Source organism: Felis catus, chromosome A1 (genome assembly GCF_018350175.1).
Source record: "Felis catus isolate Fca126 chromosome A1, F.catus_Fca126_mat1.0, whole genome shotgun sequence".
NCBI classification, from domain to species: domain Eukaryota; kingdom Metazoa; phylum Chordata; class Mammalia; order Carnivora; family Felidae; genus Felis; species Felis catus.
This window is the reverse complement of record NC_058368.1, coordinates 227,021,833-227,044,390: the sequence shown is the minus strand read 5'-3', so window position 1 is coordinate 227,044,390 and position 22,558 is coordinate 227,021,833. Positions and strand designations below refer to the sequence as shown.

The 22,558-nt window shown below is 44.5% G+C and overlaps 1 long non-coding RNA gene across 1 annotated transcript; it reads left to right on the top strand.

Moving 5' to 3' along the window:
* The first annotated feature begins 4,310 nt into the window (after positions 1-4,310).
* LOC123380462 lies at positions 4,311-19,459 on the top strand. The gene is made up of 4 exons (XR_006586260.1): positions 4,311-4,689; positions 10,941-11,043; positions 18,083-18,166; positions 19,286-19,459. It is a non-coding gene; the product is annotated as an uncharacterized LOC123380462 (long non-coding RNA).
* The last annotated feature ends 3,099 nt before the right edge of the window (positions 19,460-22,558 follow it).

Here is a 22,558-nt window from a genome sequence, read left to right as displayed (position 1 = left end):
AGTCCTGCTCCGCAAGCATCGGTGTGAAATGAACACTTGATGTCTAGTGCCCCCCAAATCTCTCTCTTCTCCAATTTCTCATCTTGGGAATTGGTCTTGACATCCCCCCCCCCCCACAGTGCTTTAGCTAAAAATCTAAGAGTCTGCCTTCCTTTTTCCTTCTTTCAAACCTCACGCCTAATCTATCTGCAAAATACCAGTAATTCCACATCCACCAATGTACCTAGACTTTCCCCACCAGTTTTCTCCTCCTCCACTCCCTGCATGGTCACCTCTTCCAACAGCCTCCTTAGCAGCCTCCTGTCTCCTTTTCTGCCACCCTCCTATTTATTCTCCACTTACCAGATAATGTTTTAAAAATGTTACTTGGATCTTCCCATGCCTTTGCATAAACACTTAAGTGGCTTGCCAGGCATCTGGGTACAATCTGAACCACATACCATGACTTGAGTGGTCCTACTTGGTCTTCTGTCCCTCTCCCTCACTTGGCCCTGTCAGCACACAAACCTTTCTCACCCAGCCACCTCGCCAGTGATTGTCCTCTGCCTGGACCACTCATACGTGCTCTTCACGTTCTCCTTAAATGTCAGAGAGGCCTCTGGCGATTGCCACGTCTAAAGTCGTTTTTCCTAGCACCCACATCCATGGCACCGTGGTGTTTGTAACCACCGGAATCATTTCATGAGTGTGTGTTTGCACATGTAATATTTATTGTCTAGCTCTTTATAGTCTCCTTCAAGCACAGAAAACTCATGGTCCATTTCGATTTCATGTTCACCATTATGTCCTTGGACTTACCATAGTGCCCAGCATACGCGAGATGCCCCATTAATTGTTTTCAATGAGTTATTCTGTTGAATAAATGAACAAGTACCCAAGCCTTAGAAAATCTCAAGTGAACCACATCCATGGCTTAGGGAAGAAATCATCAGAAGCATAAGGGGGAAATTGTAAGTGTTCTCTTCCATACTGAGCTAGAGTGGAAAAGTGGAAACAGAGGACCTAGTTTGAAGTGTGTCCCCAGGGCAGTTCACTGGGGAGACCCAGTCCCCATACATCTCCTGCCTTGCCTCTTGGGCAAGATGCCCAGCCTGTCACCACCCAAGTTCCTCACCCTGGGGGATTCCCAAGTCTGACCTTCAGTAGCCCTTCCCTCTCCTCACTCATTTCCACCTGCAACACCACCTTACCAAATTTCCCTCCTCATGCCAAGGATGCCCCTCCCAGCAGCTTGAAGCTTCAGATGGTCCATCTTTCCACCCAGTGAATGGGGGAACTGGGCATGGTGAGGGGGGCAAACCTTCAGTTCCTGGTCTTAAAACTGTGCCCTCAGCACCCCATTGACTCAGGTGGAGAGGAGATGTCATGGGTACATGACTCAGGCTCAGAGGAGAGGTCCGGACCAAAGGCATGCAGTTAAGGGTTATCACCATGGATGAAGCCTTGGGAAAGGATGAGCTTCCTAGGAAAAGCGTTACAGGGAGGAGGAAAGAGGGTTGATGGCAACTATAGGAAAAGTGGGTAGCTGGGAGGAGAATACAAATCTGTTTTCTTCTCCGACACTCAGTCCAAATAGGAACAGACTATGGCCAGAGCGCGTGAGCCCCTGATATAACCTCTGCTTTGCAGACATCACCCTGGGGAAGCGGGTGCAAAGGGACCTCAGTGTGTTTTTCCAGCTTTGCTCCTAATGTTACGATATCTCGTCTCCTACAATTTTACCCATTTCTTCCATCCAGCCCATGAAGGTTTTGAGGGGTTTGAAGAGTGCTCAAAAACCGGTCCTTTAGGCTATCGTGTGGAGTTCACTATTTTTCTCTGTCCGACCCTGACTCTCTCTGGGGCTCCGCAGCCCGAGTGGCCACAGCGGTAGACCCCAGCCATAAGTCACCCTCCTGGGGGGCCCCAGGGCTGGGAGCGAGGCCTTCCTGTGAAGCCCTTCCTCTGAGTTGTATCCTTTGAGAGCCCTAGTTACCAAAAATGCTTGCAGATTCTCTTTCCTTTTGTGTTAATCTCTGTATCCAGAGAATCACAACTGATACGTTAGAGGTGACACCATCAAATTTGAATTTTGAGTCCCTAAAGATGAGCCTTCCACCAAAGGAAAACCCTGCTTCACACACACCTTGGAGAAAAGATGCATAATTGAAGAGCCTGAAAACTTAACATCTGCTGACCTAGGACCTTCTTCTCACAGGGTAACTCGCTGGGGTGAGAACAAGGCCATGTACACTTTGGGGTGAGGATTGGGCTTGCTCTCTTGCCTCTCTCTGAGAGAAAGAGGGTTTGGGTGACCCAGGGCTGGGGGTGTCTGAGGCTGAACAAGTACTACAGGGACTCCTGGTTACTTTACAGCAGGAGTTTTCAATCTCTCCTGCATATGCAATTTTACTAAATTTTACTAAATACTCATAATGTCGGCATTTCACCCCCATAGATTCTGGTGTGGTTCATGTTAGGCGCAGCTGGAGCACTCAGACGTTCAAAAGCTTGTGTGCCAGGGGCTCCTGGTGGCTCAGTCGGTTAAGCATCCGACTCTCGATTCCAGCTCAGATCATGATCTCGTGGTTCGTGGGTTCGAACCCCGAGTTGAGCTCTGCGCTAACAGCCATGGAGCCTGCTTGGAATTCTCTCTCCCTCTGTCTCTGCCCCTCCCCAGCTCATGCTCTCTCTCTCTCTCAAAATGAATAAATAAACATTTAAAAGTTTTTGTGAGGTCGAAAACAGTCTCTTGGGCAGCTCTTCAAATATCCCCCCGTAAGTCCAAAGTGCCTCCTTATAAATCAAGAACTTCAAAGCACAGCTTGAGCTAAACTGTGGAAATACAGAATGGCTAATAGCTGCATTTTAGCCCACGGATGAGGAAAGAAAATAAGGCCACAAAAACATGAATATCAAAATTCTTTCATGGGATAAATGGTTATGTTTATGGGAAGGAATGGATTGAGAACAATCAGGAAAAAAATATTGTAATCTCGGGCTGGGGTGGGCAATCTCATCTATAGAATTTTTTATGGCCTTCCCCTCCTCCCCATAAATGCAGGCTTAAGATGAATCCCAATCCTGGGGCGCCTGGGTGGCTCAGTCGGTTGAGCGCTGACTTCAGCTCATGTCATGATCTAGCGGTTTGTGAGTTCGAGCCCTGCGTCGGGCTCTGAGCTCTGTGCTGACAGCTCAGAGCCTGGAGTCTTCTTCAGATTCTGTGTCTCCCTCTCTCTCTGCCCCTCCCCTGCTGGTTCTCTCTCTCTCTCTCTCTCTCTCTCTCTCTTCCTCAAAAATATAATAATAATAAAAAAAAAACATTTAAAAAGATGAGTCCCAATCCTGTCTCAAGGGGTCCCAGGCATTGCAAAGCCAGTAATGTCTTCTGAGACTCTGAGCCAACTTGATCCCCGTTGCCTCTTTATGATAGAGCTCCCCCCAGAGGGCCATGCGACTACGAGAAAGAAGAGATATGGCCCTAATGATACAGTTTAACCCAAATTTTGTGTTTTAGACCCTCTTGAAAGATACCGCCACTGTCAGTATTGATCAGGACATTTACCACAGCCAGTTAAAGGAAATTCTTCTTTAAAAAAAATGTTTGTTAACGTTTATTTATTTTTGAGACAGAGAGAGACAGAGCATGAACGGGGGAGGGGCAGAGAGAGATGGAGACACATAAAAACTAAAAGTCCCTAATAAGGGCATTACATACACATTGTCCAGGAGCATTTCACAGAGGCCTTTGTCAAAGAAGGGGAAATTAAAAAACAATTTTTTTAACATTTATTCATTTTTGAGAGACACAGAGAACAGAGCATGAGCAGGGGAAAGGCAAAGAGATGAGGAGACAGAATCCAAAGCAGGCTCCAGGCTCCGAGCTGTCAGCACAGAGCCCGACGCAGGGCTCGAACTCATGGACCGTGAGATCATGGCCTGAGCCGAAGTCAGCCGCTCAACAGAATGAGCCACCCAGGCGCCCCTCCGGAAAATTATTTTTAAGGTTTAGGGAGAAAGCATGATATTTTATCCCCTGCTGGTGAACTTCAGCATGCCAATAGCTGGTGTAGCTATTGAGAAAGATTGAGCTGGATTGACTCACAAAAATAATGAATTGTGGTATTACAAAAAAAGAGGAAAGAGGAAGAGACAAGTAGTGTAAGTGTAAAAATGTTTTTTAACGTTTATTTATTTTTGGGACAGAGAGAGACAGAGCATGAACGGGGGAGCGGCAGAGAGAGAGGGAGACACAGAATCGGAAACAGGCTCTAGGCTCCGAGCCATCAGCCCAGAGCCTGACGTGGGGCTCGAACTCACGGACCGCGAGATCGTGACCTGAGCTGAAGTCGGACGCCCAACCGACTGAGCCACCCCGGCGCCCCAGTATGGCACGGAACTTTTGACAAGAATTGTAAATCCAATTCATTTATCCATGAAGAAAAAACAAGGACCGGCAGTAGAGGACCTGGTGGCAAGTTAACCCTGATACTAAGAAAAGAGGCCAATGCACAATCTCCCATGGCAACTGGGAACCAAATAACGACCTCTGGGTAATACGTGATCAGGCTGCCTTGGTTGCAAAATCAATAAGACACTGGGCCACTGTGAAAAGCTGCAGTCACTCTGGACTGAAGAAACGTGGGCCGCGCGAGTAGGAGTGGTATTGACTTGGTTTTCAACTCTTGAAAAGGGCGGCCGGATTGGAAGGTGGGTGGCTCTGTGCGTGGCATATGCGACATACTTAACTCTGCACAGCACGCAGAGGCTATGCTTGGTATTCTAACACTTCTCCTCTCTTCAGATGTCTGCTTTGACTTTTGTTGCTGCCTTTAGCTTCTAACCTAACAACCTCACAGGCCTTGGAAGCGTCAAGAACCCGAATCGTCGGGTCAGGAGTGAGAGTTGTTAGGTCAACGAGAGGATGTGCCAAGGGCTGTGTCAAAGCAGGTCATGATTTTACGAAGTTCTGTTCGAGCTTGACTATTGCTCGCCTTGAGCGCTTTGAACCTCCCAGTCTCCTTGGGGTCAGGAATAATGTAGGAATTTTAATATGATCCTGGCGCGGTGGCTGATTTGAATTTCTAGGACAGTAATTAGGGAAGAGGACAGGCTCCTGGTTGGAGACTGCGCCTTCCAGGTGTTTATCTCAAGTAGAATGGCTTTCGTGGTGTTATTTAAAATGCCAACGGTTGTATCCTTTGAGGGACTGCAAAGAGATCAGTTTATTAGCCTTGGCACCCGTTGCTAAGTTAAGAGCTGCCTAAGCTTCTGGCCAGTGATCACAAGTTGAAGGAAATTTACCAGCCTTGCCTCACCCTCCTGTAACACACACTCATGTAGCTTGCTCGTCTAAAGCCCCGCTGGCAATCTTTGAGAAGAAATCTATCTGATTAGCGGTTGGGTAACTGCAATTTCCTCTGCTATCCGGATCAGAAATTCAAATGGAATGAGCTGAAATAGACATCTTTTTTTTTTTTTTTTTTTTTTGAGAGTCAGAGAGTTAATGAGTGCTTATCAAATGCTTACATAAATGGTAATTTGATGTGGCAAAGAGCTTCGGGGCAGAAATGTATGGGCTGGTGATATTTAAAAGTCAAGACTTCTAGATTAGAATCTGGGCCATAAATACGCTATTATCTCCTTGGTGCCTGTTTCAAAAAATTATACGCAGCTTCATTTAAAGGTTTAGTCTAAGTTCCAGTGACCTGATATATAATAAACTGCATATATGTGTGTACCTATGTATATGTATATATACATATATGTATACACAAATATATACATACATAATATATATGCACACACATATAAAAAGATATAAAGAGTATATAGAAATGATCCCTATATATATCCTTTTATATCTACATCCTTCTCTCTCCCTCTACATATATATGTGTGTGTGGTATATATATAGACATATGTATATTTTTTGCTTCTTATATATGTTCTTTTCTTTAGGGAGAAAACAATCTTGAAGTGGCTGAAGTGAGGGAAATGTAGAAACTTGTCAGCTAGCTCTCAGAACAAGAACTGAAATCTTGGCAGGAGCCAGGAGAGACACTGAATAGAAATAGATTGTTCTTAGAAACATCGTCCACTCAGCAGTTACATTGGAAAGAAACATTGTTCATTGTAAAGGCAACTGAAAAAGAAAAAAACTTGGCCCATGGTGGTGGCTGAATCAATTTGCTGAAACTTCACAGTTGTCTCTGCAAACTGGACTCTTTTTGGCATTGAGGAACATGTGGGTGAATACCAGACACAGAAGAATGTCAGCTTGGCTTTTTCTGTGAAGATAAAGTCTTGTAGCTGCTTTTAGTCCTGAGAAAGTAGCTTACAAGGAAAACAAAATTACACCTTGTATTTCTTTTCCTTCCCTCCTCCATTCGTTCCTTCCTTCCTTCTCTCTCCTCCCTCCTTCCTTCCTTCTCCCTTCCTTCCTTCCTTCCTTCCTTCCTTCCTTCCTCCCTTCCTTCCTTCCTTCCTTTGTTCCTTCCTTCCTTCTCCCCCCTCCCTTCTTCCTTCCTTTCTTCTCCCTCCCTTCCTCCCTCCCTCTTTCTTTCTTTCTTTCTTTCTCTTTCTTTCTTTCTTTCTTTCTTTCTTTCTTTCTTTCTTTCTTCCCTTCTTTCCCTCCCCTCTCTTTGGAGGATGTGTAAGTTTCATGTATTTACTGCTAACTTTTCACCATGGTGTTTACCTGTCGCTTCATTCTTATGTCTTGGTCCTTCATCGTAACAGTTTCATGGTGCCCAGTCTCGGCAGGTCCCCAGTGATGCTGGGTAACCATTCTATTCTCCCTCTTAGTGTAAGGCATGTCTCTGGGGCCATCCGGGGAAAGGCGGGCTGTTTCCTCCTCAGCAGCAATCATTTGATTGTATTGCTAGTACTCTACCATTTTGGTAACTCGCCACCGTTCCCCTGGTTTCTTCTGCTCCTACTGCCCCCTGCTGACCAACTCTTTGAATCTTGAGTTCAAAATCGCCAAGCAAGGCCCCATCTTATTAGCCAGCCACCACCCAGTCCATGTGGATGGTGGATAGACTCGAAAGAATATTTGCCATTGGTGAGACCTCCATGCCTGGTCTAACCCAGATGGGATCAGAGTGGTGGGGTCAATGTGGTGCAGTAGTCACTTCTGTGAAAGGAAGGGCTTAGTGCATTGGGATCAATTTTCTCTGAGGAGGGGTTTGGGCATTTCTCTGGATTGTCACTGATTCTGGCCACATAGAGGAGAGTATAACCTTGCCTCCCAGGGTGGTTGTAGGGACAGAGAAAGAATGCCAAGTGCCCAGCGTGGTGAGGACTTAGCAAAGCTTCGGGGCTCTTCCTACTCTACTGTCTTTGGACTAGAGCTTGTGGAAAATGGTAACTTTTTCAGATTTTTAATGCTTTTTAATTTCTCACAATTTGTTTGGTCTTTGTCCTTTTTATTAATATATGTCAAGAGCGATGCAGGTGAGTCATATTTAGAATACAAAAGCAAAATAATATATTTTATCTTTGGATGATGATGTAATTATCATGCTCATGGCCATCGATACTGAATGCTCTCCATGTGCCAGGCACTGTGTCAAGCACTTTGCATGAATTATCTTTTATTTTTATGTTTGTTTATTTTTGACACACACAGAGAGAGAGAGACAGAGAGAGAGAGAGAGAGAGACAGAGCATGAGTGGGGGAGAGGCAGAGAGAGAGGGAGACACAGAATCCGAAGCAGGCTCCAGGCTCCCAGCTGTCAGCACAGAGCCCGACGCGGGGCTTGAACTCACGGACCGTGAGATCATGACCTGAGCCGAAGTCGGACGCCCGACCAACGGAGCCAACCAGGCGCCCCTCGCATGAATTATCTTCTTCATCTTCACCTTGATACTGTGAAACGCTTCTGGTTTTGTCCCTATTATACTGAGGAGGTACTGAGAGTCTCAGGAAGGTTAAGTAACTTTCCCAAAGTCACACCGTTTGGGGATCAGGTTTTGAATTCCCCTGCAGAGCTGAACCTTTAAACAGCAAGCAGATTGAATTTTTCGTTTCCGGAAAGTTATTTTTGTGACTGTGCCGCTGTTAGAGAATCATTACCTAGTTGGCGAATTTATAATCGCCCACTTCCCCAAAGTGGCTGATGTGGAAAAGCACATACAAAACAGACTTTTAAAAATTCCTGGCCAGCCAGCTTAACGGTTTAAAATGTCAGAGAAATCAAGGTTTAACTGAGACAAGAGTACTTATGACAAGGGCACTTCTGAGCGTATACAAATAATAGAGAAGTTGGTAAAGTTGTATTTTCGGAAAGGAATGCGAAGATACAACCGTAAGCCATGCGCCTCTCACGGTGGTTGTAGAAACTGATGCTCTGAATTTACTGCTGATTTGGATTAATTTACATTCTAGTAGCAGCCCGTGTTTTCTTTTTAGAAATGTGATGTCCAACCATTGCAACCAGCACATCTGATGCCTTATTTGTAAATGATCTTAATTTAAATGTGGAATATATTTTTTTAAATTGTTAACGTTTTATTTATTTTTGAGACAGGGAGAGACAGAGCATGAACAGGGGAGGGTCAGAGAGAGGGAGACACAGAATCTGAAACAGGCTCCAGGCTCTGAGCTGTCAGCACAGAGCCCGACGCAGGGCTCGAACTCACGGACCGCGAGATCATGACCTGAGCCGAAGTCGGCTACTTAATCGACTGAGCCACCCAGGCGCCCCTAAATGTGGAATATTTTTAAACAAACATCTCATTTTCACGATCTGATTCTGTCATCAGTGGTATGAATACATTGCTTATTTCCGTGTCTGGAGCTTCTGCTCTAAGGATAGATATGAACAGTTATAGCATCCTACTACCTTGACCACTTTTTTTCTTTTTTAAGAAAAAAAGCAAATTGTTTTCTCTCCTCTCCTCTCTACCTACTGCCGATACACTGATGCCGATTACTTCTAAATCAGATGATGAACATGTCAATAGTTCCTCTCTTCGAGAAAGTCAAGAGATGTGGGACATTTGGATATTTTTGAGGATATTTAAGATGTATATTTTCATATTTCAGGTAACAACTTTCTCGGCTTTCATTGAAAGAAAACCAGAAAACATTCCCTGCATTTAGTAATTTAAGTCAATTTATGGCAAAGAAGTCAAAGAAGTGTCAGACTAATGGTTCTGGAAATAGATGAGGAATGGACTCCCTATTATGGCTCGGCGTAATTAACATTAAAAGGACAAGGGTCGGCAGTGGCGTTTCCATAACATTAAAATATGATCGGTGTGAAATACGCTTGTGCATATCTTGCAATAAAGTGCTGTGGCAAGCGTTGTAAATTAAAGCCATAAAGTTGTATAAGTAGAATTTATATACCTGTGTACACAGTCGTAAGTGATAACTATCTACGGAGTGAATGAATGAATCTTAGAGGTACTGCAGGATTGTGTTTAACTGCAGACGTCACCACTCGAAGTCCATTCCTAGCTTTGCCACTTTCCAGCTGTGTGACTTTAGCAAACAGCTTAACTTCTCTGGGTGTTTTTCTTATATGTGTACTAAGGATAATAATGGTCCCTACCTCATAGCATTGTCATGTGGGTTCATAATTTACAAACATTTAGACAGTCTCTGGCATGTAGTAAGCTTATATGTGTTTAGCTCTTGTTATAAGATTAACTTTCATTCTTCTTCTAGAAGGAGTGAAGATGAAGTTCATAATAATAGGACTAATCTGTACTGAAATCATCAAAAACACTTAAGCATCACAAGAGTAAACTTACGAAAGTGGTCCAATCCCAATGAATTAATGAAAATATCCCACACTCAGAATGAGAGTGACCTATGAGCAGAAAACTAAACATCATGAACTCCCGCCAGTTCATCGTGAAAACTTGAAATGATGAGTTGACGGGACCCCTGGGTGGCTCAGTCGGTTGAGCATCCGACTTCAGCTCAGGCCATGGTCTCATTTCATTGCTCGTGAGTTCGAGCCCCGCATCGGGCTCTGTGCCGACAGCTTGGAGCCTGGAGCCTGCTTTGGATTCTGTCTCCTCATCTCTTTGCCTTTCCCCTGCTCACGCTCTGTTCTCTGTGTCTCTCAAAAATGAATAAATGTTAAAATTTTTTTTTTTTTAATTTCCCCTTCTTTGACAAAGGCCTCTGTGAAATGCTCCTGGACAACGTGTATGCGATGCCCTTTATTAGGGGCTTTTGATTTTTATCACTAAGTAACAATTTTTATCATCCATGAAGGTATCTCTGGACCACCACCTTCGAGCTCCCCAAGGGCCTTTTCTAATTCTACGATTTATTCTCCCTGACAGTAACTCACTAATCAGTGGAATCCGCGGGTCCTGTGAATCATCTTAGCAATGGTTAATATTCACCGAAATCACGTATCAAACGTGTTGGGATGCTTGAAGGAGACTGAAAAGTAAAACATTTTATATACATTATCTCACAGAGATTTATAAGCTTCCTATAAGGTACCTGTCATCAGTATTTTCCACATGAGGAAATTGAAACTTAGACAGATAAGTGACATTTCCCAGATGAACCACGTAGGGCTGCTTGAGCTAGAATTTCAGACCTATCTGACTCCAGAGTCAGAGCTCCTCATGTTGGTGGGGTTTTTTCGTGGTTGTTTGTTTGTTTGTCTGTTTTTGTTTTTTGCTTGTTTTCCTGATTAGTTTGTAGGTACTCTTTCTCTTGATACAAGGGAATGGTTTTATGCCCTTGGAAATTCAGTTCCGTTGGAAAGAGAGGCAAACAGCAATCCGAATGGCCAGGTAATCATCAACTGGTAATCAGGAATTATGAAGGAGCCGAGTGCCAAGCCTGGGAGAGACCAACCTTCGTCCTGGGTTGTGGCACGGGACAAGCAGGTGGACAGGCAGGTGCTACCAGCCCTGGGTAAGCAGAGTACCCCCGGGCCAGGGTGACCTTCCTCCCAGGTCTGGGTTTTGGATTTTTGCAGGAGCAAGCAAGGAGGACCGGGCGGGGGTGTGCTGGAAATGGAACAGCATCAGGAAGAAGGAGGAACCCAGACAGGACCGGGGTTAGATGGTCTCTTAACATTGGTAAGTTCTATATAACAGATGAGGGTTCTCAGGAAACAACTGAAGAAACCTACCAGGTTCTTAGTTTCTGTAAGACCTCAAACAGCTATGCAAGCGAACACGGAGCCAAACCTGAAAGAGTTCACGTGGGGTGCACAGGATACCAGGTTGATGGTAGATGTATAGTCGAGCACTGATGGAAACTACGACCAAACTCTGCAGCAAAGAACGCTCCCGCTCAGCGGCAAATGGTCGTGACTGAGAAGTAGGAAAGGCTATAAAACAGGCAGGATCATCTCCAAAGTTGATAGATTTTGGAATACTTTCGCATGCTTTGACCTTATCATTATCCTTTTCCTTAAAGGCAAGTTTTGATAAAAGTATCTGTGAACATGGGAGTGAAAATGACAGCATAAGCTTTTAATTTCTGCTGGTGTGGATGTGGGTCACGAGGAAATGGGGCCCCTGAGAGCAGCTGCCAATCATAGGCAGAACTGTTCTCTTCCCATCCCCGACCCCCTGAAAACCCCAGAACCCCAGTGTCTCTCCCTTGAGATTTTACATAGACAAGCAAGTTGCTTAATGAGATGTTTCTTGGTTTAATGAGATATTCCTTGGGGTCCAGAGGGACTCCAGTGCTCATCCTAGAAGCCCACAGAAAAAATACATAGGTTTATATATAATGAAAATGAGGGCAGATATGTGAAAGGCTGGCATCAGCTACCGTTGTCCTCTGAAGTCCAAACACACGGACATACGCAGAATGTCAGAAATGGAATAGGCCACTCTCTGGGCTCTCCAGACACATCAACGTCATGAACAGTAAAAAGGGTGATGGCGAGAGGCTGTCCCACCTGCAAAGAGACTGAAGACACATAATAATCGAATGCATCATGTGAACTTTGGGTGGACCTTGGATCAGGAAGAAGAAAAGGTATAGAAGACGTTTTTGGAGACAACTGAAAAGAATTTCAAACATGGACTCTGTGTTACGTAATGTTACTGACTCATTAAATTTCTTCAGCGTGACATTGATAATGAGGTTCCAGAGAAGACGGCCCTTATTCTTGGGACCTAAATACTAAAATACTCCAGGGTAAGCTCTGTCCAATGATGACTGCAATCATTCTAACTGACATACAGAGATGAAGAAAGTAGCAACATGTTAACAGCTGGCGAATCGGAAGGATGGGAATACAGGGCCAATTTGTTTTTTCTCTTTTGGCTTTTTGGAAGGTTTGAGAATTTTCCCAAAATAAAAATCGGGGACACCATGATCCCAAGTACCGTGCCTCTCTTCTGGAATGCCCCGGGCACAACTCATCTCACAGATCAGAAATAGTCACCTTTTGAGTGACCTTCATGTGCAGGAGTCTTCTTGAGACATGGTCTCCTTTTTTTTTTTCTTTTTTTAATCATTGCAGAACTTCTATTGGGCAGTACTGATGCTGCTCAGATGATTCTTCTTCTTCTCCTTCTTCCTCCTCCTCCTCCTTTCTTTTCTTCTTTTACTGTTTCTTTAATTCTATTTTGTTTTTCCCAGAATGGTTCCTTGCTTGTGCACACACTCAGCACTTTGGAAATACTGTTGTAATTTTTAAAAAGTGAATTCTATTTTGTATAAATGCCACTTGTCACGTGAATCACCTTGAGCACGGTACTTGACATTTTGGAGGGTCTGAAGTTCCTCATCCCCGAAAGGCCCATTTGTCAGAACTTGATCTTCAATTTTCCTCTCTTGGGTGATTGGGGTTTCAGGTGCCCAGCGCCCATGCTCTCTCCGGGAGTGGCCACTAGATGGCAGTGTTTCAGAGGATTGTTTTACTCGGAAGGTGGCGGGGAGTGTGGGTGACAGGCAGAAGAGGGGGGCATATATACCAGTAATCTCATGGAACTCTATGAAGTTGTTTCTTCCATGAAGTATTTTCCTGTCTGCCCTAAACACCTCGTCATTTCTTCTGGCTGTTTATGTTGTCGTGTATTAATGCCAGGGCTTCACCTAGCATTTCTCTCTGTTAACCCATGACCCATTAAGTTCAATGTAAACTACATTCGACTCTACTTGTGGCATGGATTCTGAATACAACTGCCAGTGGACATGCTTCCTTCTTCTGGGCATCCGTAGAATTATGGATGTGCGAGGGTTTCCATGACACTTCCATTAACCTTCAAAATCAAAGCAGAAAACACTTCTCGCTGAAAACCTTTACAGAGGATATCGTCTTTAATAGGCTCAATCTTCAATATTGGGCTTTCATAGTCTGTGAGGAGCTAACGATTGAAATGTATGACTCCTGTGTTCCTGTGACAAAGCAACCCAAGGTCATTTTTGTCCAAAGTCTAGTGCAGACTCAGTAAATTCCAGAGGATCCTAATAGAAATAAAACTTGATGGCTCTGCAGTTGTCTTTGGATGAGCTTCAAACTGAGGCTATAGATCATTGTAAGTGTCTAGGAGAGTTCAATGTTGGTGAAGCCAAACCCAAAGCTTAGAAGAGGTGAGGAGGCTGCCACGGGACCCTGTCTGCGAGTGTGGTCCTTTTTCAGGCTTGTCTCCGGTGCGGGCTCTTTGGCAGGGAAGGGACCCTTCTCAAATCCGCAGGGTAAGCTCAGTGTCTGGAGAGGCATCACTTGGGTTCTTTTCCTCTGACAACCTCCTGATAAATTCTCCCCCCAAATGAACAGACGCTTGAACAACTATGCTTAATGGATTTTCTTGTTAGAGCAGCGTAACTTTTGAATTATCCAAGGCTGAATGAAGTGCAAACATTTGTCTTTCACTAGGTGAACCCACAAACTGAATTAAGCCCCAACTCATTTATCAGGTCAACTGACTAAATGTACTTCCCACTGTGTCAGGATATAGTGATGTGCATAGACAAGCTCATGCCTGGACTGGTATCCATGAACCCAAATAATGATAGTCTGCCTTAGAAAGTAGAGTATATTTTCCCATTTCAAAATTATGGATGACCCTTGGTTTCTGGTTTTCTAAAACCTCTGTGGATTAATTGTGGATGAATTATCACGGAGTCAATAATTTTGCTTAGAAACACCCGAAGCCAGTACTTTGCCTCCAACATCAAGACATGCTATTGTTATCAAGATTTGGTTCCCAAGATTTGTATTGACTGTAGATTAGTTGTTCCCCAAACTGAACTCACTTTACCACTCTGTAAAATGATGACTCCAACTAGAGTTTGCATAACAGACCTTATCTTTGCCAACCCTTGTGAAACTTTGCCGTTCAGGAAAGGACCAGAAAAATTTAGAAATGCTTTAAGGCAGCTCTTTCTTGACCAGTTGCGTGAAGTTACTGCAACTTCTAACATCTGTTCCTTTCAGTATGTTGGCAAATTGCAATATCGTGTATCCGTAGGGTAGAAACTTCCAGGGAATCCTCTTTTGCCTTTAAGCTGGCTCCCGTGTTCCGCAAGATTTAAGGACTCCAACATTTAACAAGAGCTGGTGATAACCACGCTTTCAGAAGGAACGATTTCAAGACAACCGCTTAAGTGAGAAAACGTCCCTCGTTACGATTCAAAGAACGTAACATACGAGATAGTGCAAATATGAAATGAATCAGAGTCGTCTTCTTTTTTCAAAAATTTTTTTCTTGGAGATAGACAGCACGAGCTGGGGTGGGGAGGGGCAGAGAGAGAGGGAGAGAGAGAATTCGAAGCAGGCTCTGCACTGTCAGCACAGAGCCCCAACTCACGAACTGTGAGATCATGACCTGAGCCAAAATCAAGAGTTAGATGCTTAGCCGAGTGAGCCGCCCAGGCGCCCCAGAATTGTCTTCTTTGGAGAGGATATTCACGCTAATTCTCACAACAGAGATTAGTTCCGTGTTGGAGATTTGACGATAACTACTTGACTAGTTCCTTCAAGCCACAGGTCCCCTTGCTATCAGATATGTTACCATCATCTTCTCTTAAGATGTTAGCTATTTCAGATTTTAGCCCCTAGAACAACTCCCCAGGTCATTCTCTGTCTCCTGCCTTTACTCCTAATAGCTAAAGAGGAAAATCCTTGGCATGTTTCTTTTCAAGTACAGAAACATCACAGAGTCTGATCCGGGGCAATTTTTGGTGACCTGTCCCTGTACACCTAAGCCCTCCTTCCCAGGTCCGGGAATACAAGAGTGAATGTGACAGTGTCTGTAATACAGTGACAGAGGGCCAGACAAACGTTGTGGATGCGATCATCTTTCCAAATGGGCTTACCAGGACTACATTTCTGGATGACAGTTCCTTTGATCCAGGCCTTGGAGGAGATGCAGTATTTTAAAAGGTGCTTTGGGGAAAGTGGGCTGTTAGTCAGGAGTGGCAGTGAGGGCCCAAGTGAGGAGATGGGAAACGCGTATGGCAGCGTTTGGTTATGCTGGGTAGCCTGGCGCACGCGGATTGAAGCGTGCATGCGTCTAAAGCACAGAGTTTTAGACAAACCTGGAAGGCTAAGGCTTAGAGCAAGGATGGCCCAGGATGCTGTACTGAGGGGTTCGATTTGCAGTGTTTAGGCAATACGAGCCACTTGCAACATTGGAAAAGGGAGTGCCAGAAAGCCCGCTTGAACAAGTCAGTAATAAGGCGCTTGCTGTATGCAGAAAGCCCACTTGAACAGTCATTAATAAGGCGCTTGCTGTATGCAGGCACTGCTGTAGTGCTTCTCATATATGAATACTCAGCACTTTCTCAATATTCTTGTGGAATAAATAGGACTGCCCCCACTTAGGTGGAAACGTAGAGAATTTGAGCAATTTCCTCAAGGTGACATAGCTGTGAATGGCAGAGCCAGAACCCTCACGCAAGCAGCCTGGCTCCTGAGCCCGGGCTCTAAACTGTTACAGTGTTGGTGGGGGGCAGGATCGGCACGGGGAGAGCCCAGAGGGAGGGGAAGGTGTTGCAATAACAGTGAGACACAAGGGAGGCTCAGACTAGCACAGGGGAGTGCAAGGGGCAGACGTGAGGATGACAAAAGGGGCAGCTGCTAAGGAACCTGCAGAGGAAACAGTGCCCTTGGCCTTGGGAGGGAAGTGAAAGTCAACTATCCACACACACGTCAAGGCTTCAGATCTCTGCGGCCTTCTCTTCACTCCTCCCCCATGCACCTCTCACCTGGTGCTTCACTCCATGCTCTAGGGAAGGTCTCACTTGGGCAGAGTCAAGGAAGGACACTACTGACTTCATTCTAAACACATGACATTTGGGTTGCTGTTTCACTGTTCCGGAAGCTACATCACCTTGTTGGATGAAACTTCTAAGTCTGTTCCCAGGATGACTGTGACACGGCTAGAGAGATGCTCTTGTCATTTTTTTTTTTAATCCAAAGGAAGATCTTATGTTTATTCCAGAACTGTCATGTTTCTAGAAAAGACCTAAAGACCAGAATGAATGAAAATGGCATCTCTTTCAGTTTGGGAACTGTCCACGTCAACTTTGGACTATTAATTTGCAAGATGTAGTTTACGAATCACTCAGAACAATCCATCTCGTTCCCCTGCCAAGTCTTGTTTTCATGGGACACGGTCCCTCAAGCTAGAAATGATTATGACAGAGCTTCTTGCTGAGAACGTTGAAGCATGATGTTAGTGTGGTGTCTCAATTTATTAAATTTGCCTTAAGGCAACTGATATCATCATAACAACATTGATGACGGCACATCCTGGATTTATAAAGGCCCTTTCTACTACTAACTCATTGGGAACCATCAGAGGAAGACAAGAAACCCAATAATTTAAGTAAATTTGACACCAAGAATTTCTACACTTTTCTTGAGTCAGCCAAGTAAAAAAAGTAAAAGATGCCATGACATTAATACAGTTATTGCACAAAGAGCTGAAACGGGGCTGTAGTTCACCAAGGTTACGAAGCAACAATCTAAGAAGAATGGTTTAAAGAATGTCTGGGTGGATACCCTGTCATGGAAAATGGAGAAGAAACCATAGAATTGGGGTTTGTGGCATGTGGCCCGAGAGTGGCCTCCTTGGGGTTGATTCTAGTTTGAGGAAAATTTACATTTATTTATTGTCTTTTGACAGCCATGCCTATTCCGATACCATTACGCCCAACCACGCCCTAAGAGCGAAGTATTTGCGCCTCAGAGCGACAGAACAGTTGTCCGTAATCCCACAGTTCTGGTCAGTGATGGAGCAAAGCCTGTGATCCAGGTCTGCTGACTCGATAACCAAACCTTTGCCTCACGTGGCTGAAGGCAGTAACCCCCCTTCACAGCACAACAGGGTTGTTAGCTGCGGAATAGACTCTGTCAATCATTTCAACATAATGCTTGTCAGCGATATACAGAAACAACGTCCCTTTGAGCCCTGGTGCCCATTTTTCTTTCTCTCCTTAGGGATACTTACATGAAAACGTCTTCGCTTCTTAACAAAATTATAGGAACATCTGTGTCTGACTTGAATTTTCCCTGAATCCTGAAGTGGTTCTGGTGGAACTTACAGGTCGATGGTAATTACAATCAGCGGTGATCGTGAAAAATGTGATAATCATGAAAACAGTGAACTGATATACCTTAGGCTTCCCATGTACCATTCAACCTAATAACTCTAAGGGGAATTCATATAACTTTTGATCTACAGAAATCCAGGCAAGAAGAAGAGACCAATAACATCCAGGGACTTCCTGGTTGTGCCTACACAACGCACTAATCATCAGAACAAATTCATTTCATGTTATCTCCCTTTAGCGATAGTGCCCATTTTTCTTTCTCTCCTTATGGATATATCTATACGAAAACATCTTTGTTTCTTTTTCTTTTTTTTAAAAAAAATGTTTATGTTTATTTATTTTTGAGAGAGAGAGAGAGACAGAGACACAGCATGACAGGGGGAGGAGCAGAGAGAGAGAGAGAGAGAGAGAGGGAGACACAGATTCAGAAGCAGGCTCCAGGCTCTGAGCTGTCAGCACAGAGCCCGATGTGGGGCTCGAACCCACAAACTGTGAGATCATGACCTGAGCCGAACTCAGATGCTTAACCGACTGAGCCACCGAGGTGCCCCACGTCTTTGTTTCTTAACAGTTTGTTTTTCTCCTCTTTTTGAGGGCTCTCCTCCCTTTGAAAACAGTGGCTTTTATCTCCAAGCCCGGAGGGATGGGTCCCATACTGTTCTGCTTGTGGTCACACAGGTCAGTCGCTGGCAAAACACATAACTTCACAGTTTACTTGTCTAGTTAAAATAGATAAGATTTTAGTGTAATTGGAACCTACAATATGCAGGAACAATATCTTTTGCTGACAAATTCTGTATTGGTTCATTGAACTCTCTTAACTTCTTCCCAAGGGGCCTGCGAGCCTTCTAACATGGGCTGTTGGCTACAAAAAAGATCTTGAATCCTGACAAAGTATAAAAGATCTCTTTAAGAACCTCTTTAAGGTGTCTTGTATCCTGACAGATTATTTAAGGATTTTTGATAATATTAAGCATAAGTATGGCTAAATGTTGAGCCCTGGCTTTTTTTTTTTTTAATTTTTTTTCAACATTTATTTATTTTTGGGACAGAGAGAGACAGAGCATGAATGGGGGAGGGGCAGAGAGAGAGGGAGACACAGAATCGGAAACAGGCTCCAGGCTCCGAGCCATCAGCCCAGAGCCTGACGCGGGGCTCGAACTCACGGACCGCGAGATCGTGACCTGGCTGAAGTCGGACGCTTAACCGACTGCACCACCCAGGCGCCCCGAGCCCTGGCTTTAAAGTAGGCATTGTGCCAAGCACTTAGCAAGTGTTAAAAGGCTAAAGGTGAATTGTTAATTACTAGGGTCGTCGTGGATAGGTGTTTTCATTGTTTGCACTTTGCAGATGAAGAATTATAGTAGCAGAGAGGCTAGACAGCCTGCCCAAGGTAGTGATCCGAACTCGGGGAATCCGTCACTCCTGGTGACGGATCCTCCTAATCTTCATCGCCCTGGTTATTCATTTGTGGAAGTCAAATTTAAAAAACCGGATAAAGAACTTGCGAATAGGAAATTCCATTGGATAAGCAAATTTTTCCCACAACGGGCTTCAGGGACAACAGCCTTTTCACTGCCGAAGAAATAGTTCTTTCTTCTGAGAGCTGCTACAGTGAGTGAGTGTTCTTGAGTTCAAGTGGGTTGTCTCATTAGGGGTGTGCTTCTGTATATACATAAGTGATGTAGGAGTCCTTTCAACATGGAAAAGTAACTTGAACTTGCAGTGAACTGAAACAATAAAGTAAACTGATGTAAACAATATTAACCTTTTGACTTCTCTCTCTCTCTCTTTTAGGAAGAACAGAACGATGCTTTCTTGTAGTTCGTCTTTTTCCCTGAAAAATGCCTCAGGATAAATCACACGCATGCCACCAAGGTCTCCACAGACCTAGTTTTCAACTTGGCTGGATTAGATTTGGTCTTTTTCCTCGTTGTCTCCACCATTTCAAAGAACACCGTATATTTATAACTTTTGTGAGAACTCTCTTTAATAAAAACAAAAGTAATAATTAACAGTCTCAGTCGGTCGGCCGCCAAGGGTTCCCATGGCTCTTTCCTGCTTATATATCTGCAAGAATGAACGCCACATACAAACATGTCTTTTCAACACATTTTCTGTTTTTACTCTTCCCCGCGAACCTTGTAAACCAGTTCGGGATTATTCATGTCTGATAGCCAGGCTTAGATTTTTTCCATGATTATGACAGAAAAATCAATGGATCAAATACATCTCTTAAAAGCAAAACGTACTTTTGAGTAAGAGGCATTTTATTTTTATTTAAACATTTTTTAATGTTTATTTATCTTTGAGAGAGACAGAGAGAGGGAGAGAGGAGTGCAGAAGGAGTCCCAGAATCCGAAGCAGGCTCCACGCTCTCAGCTGTCAGCTCAGAGCTCGATGCGGGGCTGGAACTCACAAACTTCAAGTTCATGACCTGAGCCGCAGTTGGATGCTTAGCCAACTGAGCCACCCAGGGGCCCCTGAGTAAGAGGCATTTTAATGGGATACTTTACATCAGAAGTTTTGTTATCGGGCTGGACCTCTGTGTGTGTGTGTGTGTGTGTGTGTGTGTGTGTGTGTGTGCGTGCATGCATAAGTGTGCACAAGTGTGCTGGCTCAGTAAGTACCTGACCACTCGCAGTACAATATTTCAGGAGGCGCTCGCGTTCAGGGCTGTGCAATGCACGATTGTTACCTGACAGGGAGTGTCCCCTTAAAATACTGGCCCTCCGTGTCTCTCTTACCACACCCTCGTCCTGGCCTTGTTGTGGATTCTCTGACAGAAAGGGGTGCGGGTGGAGGGATTGCTGGCTTAGTTTTTCGTCTCCTCGTGTGGAGTGAGGCCTGGGACACCACACCCGGGTAAGGTCTGTGAGACCCCACAGGTGTGGCAGGATACTCCCCTCTTCCAAGAGATTCGAAACGAAAGAAGCCAGGGCCGGGTCACAAAATTTGCGATGAGGCTAAAGAGCTTGCCATTTATCTCACCGGTGCTTCAAATATACCCCCCGATACAGTGTATGGTAATTGTGTCCTTCAAAAGCAGTTTTGTGATTTATAAAAATGTGAATCCATTGCACACTCTAGGTGATACAGTTTATTAGTTGGATTTATATTTAAAGCTCTCACGTGGAAAGCGGTCTTTCGCACCTGCCAGGGTATCTTTCCGGCTGTATGCATCTAGTTGTCAATTAGGCCAAGAGTCTACATTTGAGACCTACGTGGGGCTTAAAGCAAGTGGCAACTAGCCCCTAAACTCCCCTGCCTAGGTCCCATATTGGAAGACAGAACTGGCAAACAACTAGGGGCAAAGTCGGTGTTGAGAAACACGCTCAATCCCAACGACCCGTTGATGAAGGGGGCCCTGCGCGGAAGCAAAGTCATGGGTGATTCCTGAGAAGCAGCAGCAGAGGGAGACTCCAAATGGAGTTTAACTTAAAGGTGAAAGAAAGAGACTGGACCAAGGCACTTCCTCCAGGAAGCAGGGAGCTGGTTTCCCTCAGCTGTGTATTAGAATCTCCCGGCGAGCTTTATAGACTACTACTGTCCAGGGGCCTTCTCAGACCTACAAAATCAGAATTTCTTTCTTTTTTTATTTACAAAGCTTTTTTGAGTTTATATATTTTGAGAGAGAGAGAGAGAGAGAGAGAGAGAATCCCAAGCAGACTCTGTACTGGCAGTGCAGAGCCCTACATGGTTCTTGAACCCATGAACTGTGAGATCATGACCTGAGCTGAAATCAAGGGTCAGATGCTTAACTGACAGAGCCACCCGGGCGCCCCATGAAATGAGAGTTTCTGAGGTGAGTTGTATATCTCCATTTTCACGAAACTCTCCGGGGGACTCCAATGAGTTACAAGGTATCTGATGAGGAGCTTGTAGAGATTGACCTGGTCCTTTTTATCAGTTCTTTCTATTAGAAATCTGTGTGACCTCTGTTTGATACAGACAAGGAGGGAAGGCTCTGAAGGGCAAGGAAAATGGAGAATTCCTAGAAAAGGTGCCATTTCCTGGTTCATAAGCCTTGGCCGGGGGCAGCAGTGATTGGGAATGAACGGGAAACCCATTAATCCTGTCAATGAGAAATGGATAGAGAAATGAAACCATATTCCCTAGTTTCATTTCAGATCCCCTAACTTCTTTCCTGCAGCTGCAATCATTTCCGGACTTTATGCCCAAAGATGAGTGAAGGCAGGGGACAGCTAATGAAACTTTTCTTTCCGACGATCCAAGGCAGCCATGACGACTGCCCTTCTGGGCAAGACCCCGTGGCCAGAGCTGACGCTGGTCCCCGAATATGAAAGATTCAGTTGCCTGGCGATGCGATTGTTTATTTCTGTGATTTAAAACTTCACCCCTCCTCTCTAGCTCAGGTGATGCCCAAAACAAAGATGCAAAACCAACCAGAGGATCCCATAAACTATTCTGGGAACCTATAAAGCATTTAGGTTGTATCTGAACAAGATGGGAAACATTTCCCAGCATAATTGGAACCTTTCTTCATTGGTTTTAGCAGATTCTCAGGAGACTGGGTCCAAATGTTTGTGGCACGTCTGCTGTTAATATAGATGTTAAGAGCGGGCCTGTCCTAAGATGCTGAGGTTCTGGAACCGTGGCCACCTAGGCACTTTGCCTTTTGAAATACTGTGCAGGCGTATTTAAGAATGGCTGAAGAATGGGTATGGAGGAGGGCACCTGTTGGGATGAGCACTGGGTGTTGGATGGAGACCAAGTTGACGATAAATTTCATATTAAAAAAAAAAAGAATAGCTGAAGAAACCCCCTCAGTGGGCATAAATGCCAGTAAGTGGCCAGAGTCCTCTCTCTTAGATACACGGACACATTTTCCCTTCCCAAAACCTCTGATATTCTATATTAGACACTTATTTTTCCAGAGAAGCATTGGTATGCTTAGGCTTCTACACTGCAGAAAAGCAACTCTTCGTGTATATATGAGACGTATGTGGAAGAGCCTCATGGAAAGGACATGAACATGATGTGTATGTGATTTCATTTCTGATTGGGCTATGACTGTGGGTACGTTACTGGTTCTGCCACTGCTGTGAT